Genomic DNA, 10,635 nt, shown 5'->3' with positions numbered 1-10,635 from the left:
AACATAAATAGGCCTGAGACAAAGAAAAGGTCAGCTGCAAGTGGGTCAGGAGATCAGAGTGGATGAGTAGGCTCTGGAAGGGAGGCCTGCCATAGAGAATTTCAGTTCCCACCTCACCCTGGGGGCTGGATGATTCAGCATTTCCTATTATTACTATTATTAAGCCAACCCCAGAGGCCCTAGCAAGGCTGACTGCTGTTAAAACTGGACTATTCTCCTTCTGGCCTCTGGTTCATTCTAGGTAAACGTAGTAGAAGGCTGATCCAGAAGGGCTATGTAATTCATCCTGATGTTTAATGCTCTTTTATTCTTTTTTTTTTTTAAACTTCACTCAATAGCCCAAACTCGTCAGGCTTTGGGTGGGCTGACATCAGCTGCTTTATCTGGTCACATTGTCACCTATTTATTGGTGATTTATTGTCATAAATGACAATTTATTTATTGTCATTTATTGGTGATTGCCAGGTGCCGACATTTCATGAAGACTTGACAGGAACATCGCTTTTAATTCTCAGAAGCAGGCCACAAGGTAGGTGTTATTATTTGCATCTGCAGACAAGAAAGCTGAGGCTTAGAGATGTTCATTGCTCAAAGACTGAGAGTCCAACTTAAGCCTTTTCACTTAAGTCTGTGCTCTTCACCTGTACCCTCTACCGCCTGGCAGAGACTAGAAATGGTTTATTGAGTTTAAACACAAATCAGAAGGTGATCCTGGGCAGGAGAGCATGGAGAAAATGAAAAGCACAGAGCAGACCAGGAATGTGACAAGAAGAGAAGGATAGGGGGAGGGAAGCATATGCTGCTGGTAGAAAATCAGGGTGGGAAAACCACTGCCCCTTTATGGGCACATAAGGTCCTCCCTAGAGTTTGTTTACCTTGCAAACATGTCTTCAAGATGGACAAGTTTTGTTATCTTTGCTTTTCATGTATGCATTCCATGGACTTATTACCTAGATGATCGGTATTCTTCCAGCCACCAAGGGACTGATGTATATTCAGTGTGACGTCTGAATGATGTCACACTGAGTATGTGAGTATGAGGCATCTCTCATACTGTCACTCCGTCTTCTACCCTCCCTGGAAATTTCACTCTTCAAGTAACTGTGTCAGGCTGTAGAGGCAGGGCATTGTCTTCAGAAGGTTATTGTTGAAATGTACATGTTTTCCTTCAAAATCAAACTCTGTGAAGGCAGGGATTTTTGTCTTGCTTGCCTTACATCCCTAGGAACATAGAAAATGATCTTTATAAATGGAATTAAGAATGTATAAATAAATGAATGAAAGACATGAACAGGAGGCAGAGTGTCCCTGAAAGCCTTTGCTGATCCATTCCCTTTGCGGAGTAGAAAATGGGGAGGAATGGGTTGCAGGGAACATGTTAAGGGGAGGTGTGGTGGGGTAGGATTAGGGATGGGTAACTTTGGATCTTGGGGCTTTAGGGCAGGAGACACTGGAGAGCTGGTGGGAAGTGTCACCTCCCAACCCACCTCCTCTCCACTTCAATATCAAGGCCTCTGTACTGTCCTCTCCCGCTTCCTTCATTTTCAGGAACAGAGTCTTGATTTACCAAAGCTTAAATCACTAGTTTTAATTCTTCTCCAGCATTTTTATGAGCACAGGTATATTTCTCCTTCAAGAAAAACAAAACAAACAAAAACTAAACCTGGTTTCACTCTGTAGTTCTTTCTAAGTCATCACCCTAAGGAAACCATTGGCATCATATCATTCTTCTCCTCAAAAGCTTTTGTCATCTTGTCAACAGCCTTTTGCCAACTTGACGTTTTTTACCTTGAGGCTACCTTTTACCTCCTCTCTCTGAAATGCTCTCCAGATGTTTATAGTTTCAAACATCCCCGTCTGCCAAAGGTGCTTTGGCCCTTTATGACCTATCTACTGTAGAGCTGCTTTAGTTGCAGTTACAGTTGGCCCTTGAACAAGATGGGGGTTAATCCATATATAACTTATGGTCAGTTCTCCATATCCTCAGCTTCTCAGCCTCTGCATATTCAACCAGCCACTGACAGTGTGGTACTCTGGTGTTTACTGCTGAAAAATACCCTGTCTAAGTAGACGCACACAGTTAAGTCCCATTGTTCCAGGGCCAACTGTGTTCTGTTGCACTTTGTTTACTCGCAATCTTCTTGCTTTATTTTTATACCAGTTGTGGCTTCTCTATCTTCAGTATGTGTGTAATCTGACTTGGCTCTTCAGTGGTGACTGGTGTTGGGAATGTCTCATACCCACAGAAAGCCTCTGGTGTAAGCAGACATCACTGTATATTATGGCCCTGGTATACAGCCAACATGTGATGACACTTTAAAATTCTGATTTTTTATAATATTAAGTCAAAGACAATTTGTACTTTAGAATGTTCATCCTGGGCTATAAGGCCTTGAACGTTAGTTATTCAGTAGTTCTAATATCTGGAACATGACATCCTGTTAACTGCAGTCACAGAGCTGTCCCAGACCATCCTCTCCCCTAAAAGAAGAGTTGTCTTTTTTTGCTGCATTGCCACCTGATGAATGGCTTTGCAGGATTTTTCTGCTATCTGAGCAGCTCCTACTCCAGGTATGAAAAATCTAATTTCACTCCCTAAGACTTTTCCCCATAATGTCCCTTCTGCTTCAACAGATTCTCACTCAGACACATTAAAATGGGACTCATAATATCGATTTATTATCTTAGCAATCTCAGTACACAGGGCAGTCTCACTGTGTTTTTTTTTTTTCTTCAGAGATAAGGCAGGCCTAGCATCTTCCTTAAAAGAACATACTCTATGGCCTCATGTTACAAAAATTGCAGCTTGGTTCAAATTTCCACTGATAGTCCTTCAGTTTTTCTTGTAAGGAGATAACTTATTATGGAGAAATGTTGTTACGTAAATAAAATAAAGCTAGAATGTTAATATTAGGAGACAGTTTTGAGCTTGGAAGCCCAGTGCTGCTGTTACATACTGAATTTTTCTCATCTCCTCCTTCTCAGCATCATCACACTACTTCTTTCTCTCTGTTACATGTTGGCAGATACAAATCAAAGGTGTGATACAGCTGACAGCACCTGCAGAGGTCAAGGGCCTTCTCTTAGACAAAGAGATTTGGGTCTGTCCATCATAATTCCAAAATAGGAATTTTGAACCAAAGAAAACAAAAAATTCTGATTCTAAGTGACATAGAATGGATGCAACCTAGGGCTGCAGGACTTGGCAGCCCAATTTGTTTTTGGGAAAATATTGTTTGTTATATTGTGATTCTCTTCTATAGCCCTAACCTTCTTATCTTTGAGGCTTTGTGCATGGAGGGTTGGAGTAAATTAAACAGGAAATGAAGTCCGGTAGCAGCCTAGGAAGGTAGTTATGAGATGGGAGAGATGACCTGCTGAGAGCTGAGCCTGGCTTCCTGCTGCTCCCTGAGAACAGACAGTGGCTGGTGCAGAGGTTGGGAGCAGGCAAGTAGTCCTCAAGGATTCTCAGAGGTAGCTGGAAGAAGAATCTGGTAAAAGATAAGCTTCCTTTTTGTTAAACGTGGCATGAGCTCTGACCTTATTGGCCTTGGAAGACTAGTAAGGTCTCTGACCTCTGGCTTGCCCAGACTAAACCCTGCTGAACCCATGTCCAGGAATGGGGCCATTTCCCACCTCCCTTCCACACACCCACTCACTCCTAGCTGCCTTTCATTCCACTTCTGTCTCTTCCAATGGGGACTGCCCAAATGAGAGGAGAAAACTAAAAGGTATTTTATATAAAGGGAGCAAGGAGAATGTCAAAGACTCATGTCAGAGACTCATCTGTTTGCAGCTTGGTACCCCCAGAAGTGGCCCTGGGCACTGGAAGCCCGATGTCTGAAATCGAGGGTTCTCCCAGCATCCTGTTTCATACAGGCCAGCACCACGTTTCTCAGCTAATTGATAGACACCGCCGCCCCGCCCCCCAGCCCCGCCCCCGCCCGTCACCCCGAGGCCGGGATGAGTGGAAGGGCTATTTCTCAGAGCTCCTTCGACTCAGTGTTTTACATCGTTACTCCTTGAGATGGATGGAACTTGTTAGGTTCGTTTCTTTCTTTTGTCGTTTTCTTCTCCTCTTCCTCCCACCTTCTCTCTGCCCTCCCTTCTTTCCTTCCTGCATCCTTGGTCCTAGAAACTTTTCTGCTCAGTATCTTCCAAGCAGTGTTGCTGCTCCTCCCAGGGCCCTGCGTTCCCTGCAGTAGCCAGAAATCTGCTCCCCCCATCAAAGACTTAAAAAGCACACAGGGGGTCGCGGAAGCTCAAGTCTAGGCCTCAAGGTTACTGCTTAGAACTTTTTGCCTAGAAATGATTATATGAAGACACAAAACGTTTTAACTCTATGTCCTACTTTGTATTTTGAATTAAAACTCTCAATATATAGATATGGGAAATTCAGATTGATCACTCAGCATAACAGCCTTGGACTTTTCCCTCTTTCATCAGTAGTACTCTGATATGGTTTATGGAGTCTGCTTTCCTACCTTGGAGAACAAGGATGATGTGTGTTGATTTGGAATGTTTAGGTGAGATCACCTTGGGAGCCAAGTTACAGATGACGTGTAATCATTTATCTTTAGACTCCCAGCTTTGATTTATCCGTCCTCCACCCATTCCTCATCTTCCACTAATGGAAGTATAGTATCCAGGGCAGTAGAAAACGCCCTTGTCCTGACATCCATACTTTGTGTTTCTATACTATCTGTATTTGTGACAAAAGTCATTGAGGCTACCTCCTTTTGCCAAAATATTAATAGGTAGGAACAGAAAGGTCACAGTTATGAAAGTAATATTTGGAAAAAAAGACTGATTCTGTTCATTATGCTCTTTTTGGAATCTCTCTTTTTTAGGAGGGGTGGCGGGTGGGGCGGGGGCGGTGGTAGGAAACCTGTGCTGCACAGCATGTGGGATCTTATATCACCAACCAGTGACTGAACTTGTTCCCTCTGCAGTGGAAGTGCGGAGTCTCAACCACTGGACTGCCAGGGAATTCCCTGGAACTTCTTTTTGACATGGAAATTCCCATCATCTATGATCTCAGATTCTTGGAAAGCAGGCATGGCCGTGTTCTGTCGCTGACATAGATGCATTTGTTCCTAAATATTTTATCCATTTTGGTGTTTTCCATATCCTTAGTGCTCCACAAAGTTATTAAACACATGATTCTTGCTGCCAGTATCAGTGTTGCTTTGGAGATTAGTTTAATAGTAGAAGGTATTAGTCATTGGCCTGTCATACAGCCACATGCTCTTATTGCCTCTTCCTGTAATTACATGATAAATACATGGGTGTGGATGTTCATAGCATTGTTTTTTGCTCGTAGCATTTTAAAAAAATGATTTTATTTATTTATTTTTGGCTGTTCTGGGTCTTCGTTGGTGCGGGGGCTTTTCTCTAGTTGTGGTAAGTGGGGCTACTCGTTGCTGTGACTTCTCTTGTTGTGGAGCATGTGCTTTAGAGCCTGAGGGCTTCAGTGCTTGTGGTTCCTGGGCTTTGGAGGACAAGCACCACAGTTGTGGCACACAGGCTTAACTGCTCTGAAGCATGTGGGATCTTCCTGGATCAGGGATCAAACTGGTGTCTCCTGCATGGGCAGGCAGATTCTTTACCACTGAGCTACCTGGAAAGCCTGCTCAGAGTATTTTTAGTCCAATTTTTTCATATCCATTTGTTTTGAGAATCAGAAGTTAGTTATTGTGGCCTATTTACCAGGCACTGTAACCATGACTAGCACTTTATATATACATTCTTTGTAATTTTTACGATAGTGTTGTAAGGAATTACCTTCATTTTTTCATCCATTCGTTGGTCCATTCAGCAACTGCTAGGTTCTGTGTTAGAAGGTAAAGACATCAGTCAATGAGACAGGGGGGAAAACAAAATCTAACATTCACAATGCTTAGAAACTGAAACTTAGAGAAGTGACTTGTAGTCAGGAGACACCCTGAGTGACAAGCTGGGATTTGAATCTGTCCAGTCCCAAAACTCATGCTGCCTCCAAAAAATAGTGATAGTCAGTGCCAGTCATTCACAGCTTCATTTGTTTTCAAGCCTTCAGCCCAGTCTCATGTGTTCAGTGTCATGGTCTCCACTTCACAGGTGAGGAAATAGGACTTGGAGAGGCCGAATAACTTACTCACGATCTTGCAGGCAGTCGGTTCCCAGGGCCACACTGCTTCTACTTGTCCTCTCTGCTGCCCGCGTAGCAGAGAAGGCAGAGGTTCACAGACCCTGCCCAGCAGGAGTTTGCAGAACAGCAGGCTATTACAACACAAAGCAGAATGGAATAAGGCCACAAGAAGAGCGTAAAAAAAGTGCTGTGGGATTGAGCAGGGATTATTTTAGTCTAAGGAGTATTTGAAAACAGAGGACAATGAAAAGCACTCTGTTTATAATTTACAGGGTATCATATTTCAAGCAGGAAATAATATATTATTCTAAGTAAAAACATAATAAATAGGAGTTAGAATTATTTTACTTCTCTTTTTTGCCTAGTAAGTGTATTCATTACATAAAATTTATTGAGTGGCTGACTGGGTATAGTACTGTAAGAAACAATTCATTTTCAGAGATGTTAAATTGCTAAAATAATGTGGATCTTAAAATTGATTAGTTTTGTTTATTTTTTTAGTAAGAGTATGTCTTGGTCTGTGTTCAGATATTTTAAGTAGAGAAAGTAGAGCAGGGTCATAACATATTTTCACTTTCACTGGGGTCCCAGCAGGACTGTGTACAGTTGTATGATCTGTGTACTACACAGAAGTACCCAGATGGGTAAAGAGGGTACTGAAATCTAGTCTGCATTTCCCTTGCCCAGCAATGCTCCCCAGCACAAGACTGCCTCCCTCCCAAAAGGAAGGACATCTTGGTGCCTTCTAAAATTTTGTACGAGTAAGAAAAGGTTGTTTATGGGTTTGCAGTGATGCTGGGTCCCACAGCAAGAGCAATAATAATGGTACTATAGCACCCAGGGTTGAAGGTGCTTAATATGATGGTTTTTTTATCTTTCTACTGTAGACTTTAAAATACCATAGGAGTTTATTACATTCTAAATTAAAGATTAACTTAGTAATTAAGTAATAACCAACAGCATTGTAAAATCTGGTAATGAAAAATTTTATTGATTCCATGTTATTACATAAAACCAAATTTTAATGTGGGATAAAATGAAACAAGTTTAATTCTCAACCACACAATATTTTTGCATGTAATTTTAGAGATTTCACAGACCATCTAAGTTCTATTTCGGACCACAGATTAGCATACCCATATTATAGTGCAGAATGATTCAAAAAGAATTGACAATATAATGTGTTTATGGTATTTGTTTATAGCAAATATAAACATGTAGTTGAAACCTAATACTTTCCCTATGGCTAAACGCTCAAGAAGTCACCACAGAATGTATATTTACTGGTTACTGAGTCATCCATTTTGGAAGTGTTTAATTCTTTTTGAATCACTCTTCTCATTTAGCAAGTTCCTCTGAGAAAGTGCCTAGATTTGGGTGCTATTGTACCATGAATACGTACTTATTGTGGCTCACTTTGCAAGGTGCCTTTTATAGGTTGGATTAATGGTGAACAGAGTAATTTGAATTTATTGGATGACAATAATTTTACTTTAGATTTCAATGAGTGATGGTGGTGTTACCTCCCTACTCCAGCACTCCCTAAAAATCAGATCGACAGATCCAGAGCGTCTCTGAAAGGTTCAGAATTGTCATAGTGACCATGAAATTACAAGCTCCTCCAGGGCTCATTCTCATAGAAAGGGAAGTTTCCCAGGACAATGAGTCATTATTGAAGCAGAGAGTGCCTCTAAATGGCTCCCTCATTAGACCAGTCAGTGTGAGACTGTAGAACATCCATCTGGCAGTGTGGTTATCATCACTAGCCAGAGGCTGTCTTCCACATCACAGACTATGTCATGAAACTGTCATGTTAAGTGTTTATTTTCCTGGCCAAACATCATTTTTTTTTTTTAATAAAAGTTTGTTTTACTTTAATATTTTGAGATTCTGTTTCAATTTTTTTTTGTTTTGTAATGCTATGAATTTTATTTTATACTTTTAAAAGCATAAATGTAAGAAGAGTCCATGGTTTCACTAGACTGCTAAAGTGGTTTGTGGCTCAAAAAAGTTAAGAAAGCGGACCTCAAATTTGTCCCAGTCTGCTGTGCTCTGCTAATTTAGAACATTAACATGGTCCATTATATTTTCATACCAAAGTTTGTTTAGATTAGAGTAGTACAAATTAGCTTCTCTGGGACTTTTCTTCATGGACCTCCTGGATATCATGTGTTCCCATTGAGTAGGCAGGAATATTTCCTGCCTTGTACCTTGGCTTCTTCCTGCCATGGTCTCCTTCCAGTTCTCGATGCTTCTCTGAGTCTCCCAAATGTCATTTTTAAGAACTATTTCATTGAAGAGTTTGCTGAAAGGAGACTGACTTGGGATTTTTATCATAAGCCAGATGAAATCTGCTGTGGGTGGGAGGGGTGAGTGTATGCTAAGTCACTTCAGTTGTGTCCAACTCTTTAAGACCCTAGGGACCATAGCCTGCCAGGCTCCTCTGTCCATGGGATTCTTCAGGCAAGAATACTGAGGTGGGTTGCATGCCTTTCTTTAGGAGATCTTCCCAACTCAGGGACCAAACCTGCATCTCCTGCATTGGCAGGCAGATTCTTTACCACTGAGCTAGCAAAGAAGCCCAGTTTAGAAACTAGCTCTTTATAAAGTTTCAATTGGCTTTTATTAATATGAACATTCATATTTAAATGTGCCACTGATTTTGAAATGCTTTATTTATTTTGTGCTTGTGTGGTCTGTTGTGTCCAACTCTTTGTGACCCCATGGACTGTGTGTAGCCCACCAGGTTCCTTGGTCCATGCGATTTCCCAGGCAAGAATACTGGAGTGGGTTGCCATCCCCTTCTCCAGGGGATCTTCCCAAGCCAGGGATCAATCTCCTGCATTGGCAGGTGATTTCTTTAACACCAAGCCTTTTGGGGATCCCTTTATTTATTTTACTGTCTATCAATATTTTTCTTTTTGAAGTTATCAAATAATGATGACTGATTAAAGTAGACCCATTTTCTTAAATTTTCCCTTTGTCAAAAATGGGAATATTTATTCAAAGAAGACATGACTGCTAAGTGCAGGAAATGCAGCATGAGATCAGTAGGGCACATGGCAAGCATTTTGCTTCCCTGCCTGGAACAGCAGGGATAACGTGATTGCAGGAGGGGATTTTTATGTTGGAGATATTCACTATCAATGATTCAGAGGGTGGCTATTTTCCTTACCTTATACATCGAGGATCCAAAAATGTTTGTTGAAATTTTACTCATTCAAAAAGTATTCAGTGACATGTGTCGTCTATGTCAGTCATAGAATTGGGTGGTTGGGATACAAAGATGAATAAGAGCCTCTGTGTGCTGAGTCCTAGGTCATCCATGCTTACAGAAGAGGCAAACAGAAGAGGCTTACAGAAGAGGTTGATGTGAGAGCATAAAAGAAGGGAAGGATCAGTTTTAGCCACAGGGTGGCCATGAAGTCTGGAAGTGAAGATACATTATTTCATCCTGAATGGTAATATAATATAAGTTCAGTTCAGTTCAGTTGCTCAGTCGGGTCTGACTTTTGCGACCCCATGGACTGCAGCACGCCAGGCCTCCCTGTCCATCACCAACTACTGGAGTTTACTTAACTCATGACCATTGAAGTCAGTGATGCCATCCAACCATCTCATCCAATTTTTTCATTCTTCTTTCACTTTCATCAAGAGGCTCTTTAGTTCTTCTTCACTTTCTGCCATAAGGGTGGTGTCATCTGCATATCTGAGGTTATTGATATTTCTCCTGGTGATCTTGATTCCAGCTTGTGCTTCATCCAGCCCAGCATTTCTCATTAAGTACTCTTCATATAAGTTAAATAAGTACGGTGACAATATACAGCCTTGATGTACTCCTTTTCCTATTTGGAACCAGTCTGTTGTTCCATGTCCAGTTCTAACTGTTGCTTCCTGACCTGCATACAAATTTCTCAAGAGGCAGGTCAGGTGGTCTGGTATTCCCATCTCTTTCAGAATTTTCCACAGTTTATTGTGATCCACACAATCAAAGGCTTTGGCATAGTCAATAAAGCAGAACTAGATGTTTTTCTGGAACTCTCTTGCTTTTTCGATGATTCAGAGGATGTTGGCAATTTGATCTCTGGTTCCTCTTCCTTTTCTAAAACCAGCTAGAACATCTGAGAGTTCACGGTTCACATACTGTTAAAGCCTGGCTTGGAGAATTTTGAGCATTACTTTACTAATATGTCAGATGAGTGCAATTGTGTGGTAGTTTGAGCAATCTTTGGCATTGCCCTTCTTTGGGATTGGAATGAAAACTGACCTTTTCCAGTCCTGTGGCCACTGCTGAGTTTTCCAAATTTGCTGGCATATTGAAGGCAGCATTTTCACAGCATCATCTTTTAGGATTTGAAATAGCTCAACTGGAATTCCATCACCTCCACTAGTTTTGTTCATAATGAACAAAGGCCCACTTGACTTCACATTCCAGGATGTCCAGCTCTAGGTGAGTGATCACACCATCATGATTATCTGGGTCATCAAGATCTTTTTTGTATAGT

The 10,635-nt window shown here is 41.3% G+C and overlaps 1 protein-coding gene across 1 annotated transcript in view; it reads left to right on the top strand.

Moving 5' to 3' along the window:
• The first annotated feature begins 4,003 nt into the window (after positions 1-4,003).
• IFRD1 (interferon related developmental regulator 1) overlaps positions 4,004-10,635 on the top strand; it is a 46,451-nt gene continuing 39,819 nt past the window's right edge. The window contains exon 1 of the mRNA XM_061165338.1: positions 4,004-4,045. The gene's annotated coding sequence lies outside the window, so the exon portion shown is untranslated. The remainder of the gene's footprint in view (positions 4,046-10,635) is intronic.

This window comes from Dama dama, chromosome 18, assembly GCF_033118175.1.
Source record: "Dama dama isolate Ldn47 chromosome 18, ASM3311817v1, whole genome shotgun sequence".
NCBI lineage: Eukaryota > Metazoa > Chordata > Mammalia > Artiodactyla > Cervidae > Dama > Dama dama.
This window is presented reverse-complemented; position numbering and strand designations above follow the sequence as displayed.